The sequence below is a fragment of the Pteropus vampyrus genome, unplaced genomic scaffold, assembly GCF_000151845.1.
Source record: "Pteropus vampyrus isolate Shadow unplaced genomic scaffold, Pvam_2.0 Scaffold41, whole genome shotgun sequence".
NCBI lineage: Eukaryota > Metazoa > Chordata > Mammalia > Chiroptera > Pteropodidae > Pteropus > Pteropus vampyrus.
This window is the reverse complement of record NW_011888822.1, coordinates 9777483-9779385: the sequence shown is the minus strand read 5'-3', so window position 1 is coordinate 9779385 and position 1903 is coordinate 9777483. Positions and strand designations below refer to the sequence as shown.

Genomic DNA, 1903 nt, shown 5'->3' with positions numbered 1-1903 from the left:
AAAAATCACATTGGTTTGAATCACTACTAATTTGGTTAAAAAGCAATTCCTTTTACCTAGCTGGTCTAGGAGTATGCTGCTTGAAATTGCAACTGAAACTCAAGTCGTAGATATATGAAAAGTTATACAACAGCAACTGTTATCCAAAGAGCTCAATGTACTTCACACATATCTCATTCCATCCTCACAAGTTTTTTCCTTTTTTCAATTGAAACAACTTTTCTGGAAGATTTAAAAGGGTAGGGCAGAGCTTCTGGTGCTTAACATACTTTAAGCCCACTTTTCCTCTATGGCGATTACTTTTCCAGACGAGTTCTTCTAATTTTAATACGTAACTAATGCAGGACTTTCACAAAGTACTATTTCTATAGTGGACATTGTAAATAACTTTTTACTCTATCTATCTATCTGCCACATTTTCCCTTTGTGAGCATTGCCATATCCTTTATTTGCCTTAATTATGTTAAACTTTTGTTCCTGAGGAAATTATCCAGCCAAATATTCAAAACATAATTTCCTCTTACAATATTCACCTAAGCTGCTTCCTCCTTATTGAATGGCCAGCTGCATGTTTCCAACTACCCTTTTTTTTATCTTCTTTTATAAGCTTTTGTCAACTCGAGCTCGAAAAGAAGGTCACTGGTTTGCCAAGCGTGAGCCAGTGTCACCTCATGAGTCAATCGGGATCAGCACAAAGAAGAAAGATGTGGGAGGTGTTTCGTTAAACAACGCCAGGATGGATGAGAAGAAATTCAGGTAATTGTACCACACATTTTATAAAAAACTAATTAAGGAGACACTCTTGGAAAAAGGAGGGGGGCTCAGAAAAAAAGAATGTAGGCAAGAACAAGACAGGAAAGTGTCACTTTTTAATTCCATAGAGAAAGGTTATCATTGATGCAAAAATAAACCGGCTACGACAGGGCTGGGTAAGGTGAGTCTTAACTGGGAGCAGAAGAAGAAGCCACCCACCAACTGGAATCAGGAGTGTGGCAGAGAAGGCTACTGCTCCCTGCCTTTGGGGCCCACCATTACTGTCTCTGAAAAGCCCTCATTTTCCCTTCCTCCTCCATGCCAGCAGTAATCAAGTCCTCCTAACATACACAGACTTCTTGGCGGGGAATCACACAAGTAAGGTACTCTTAGCAAACCTTCTTGAGTTATCAAACAAAAAAAAGGAGAATGCAGAAGTAGAGAGATTATAGAAATGGCTTTTAAAGGGGGAAGTATCTGAAAACACATGTCTGCTTTGCAATCATGTCCCCAGGTAGAATCCAAAGAGAGACACCACCCAGATGTAACTCAAGCCAAAAGTCAGGGGCCCTTAAAATCATTCCTGTCAGAAGTAACCTGTATTTGTTTCTCTTTTGCCTGAAATTGGTTGATCCAGAAATTCAGGTCTCCTAAAATAATAGCATGTAGTCAACAAGCAAATTATTCTCCTCTGGAGAATTTTCTCCAAGTGACTTCAGGAGAAACTTTTATGTTGTTTGCCAAGGCACACATAGGTTGTACATGAGCTAGTGTTTCCCTGGGAGCTTCAGGCTACCCACTCTCAGACAATGGAATGACATTCCTGAGATGAGACTCCTTCTCAGGATCATCTGTTTGCGTGGGTCCAAAAGGTACAACAGGTCACACTCTCTCTACAAACAGTAGACTATACTTCCTAAAACTTAAGTCTGGCTGGTTATTCTGGTTAATATCTTTTCATGTCTTCCCACTGCTGTTGGGATAAAGACAAGAACCCTTAAAATGATCTACAAGTCCCTGGATGCTCTGGCCCTTGCCCACCTCTTACACCTGTACTGTACAATTCTCGCCCTCACTCTCCGCACACACCACCCACTTTTTGTTTTCTGGAGCTGCCAAGGCCTCTGGCACCATAGGGCCTGGCCACAAG

General features: G+C 41.0%; 1 protein-coding gene across 6 annotated transcripts in view; it reads right to left on the bottom strand.

The window, feature by feature from the left end:
• The window catches only part of MITF (melanogenesis associated transcription factor), a 213719-nt gene that overhangs the window by 60347 nt on the left and 151469 nt on the right, over positions 1–1903 (bottom strand). The window lies entirely within an intron of this gene.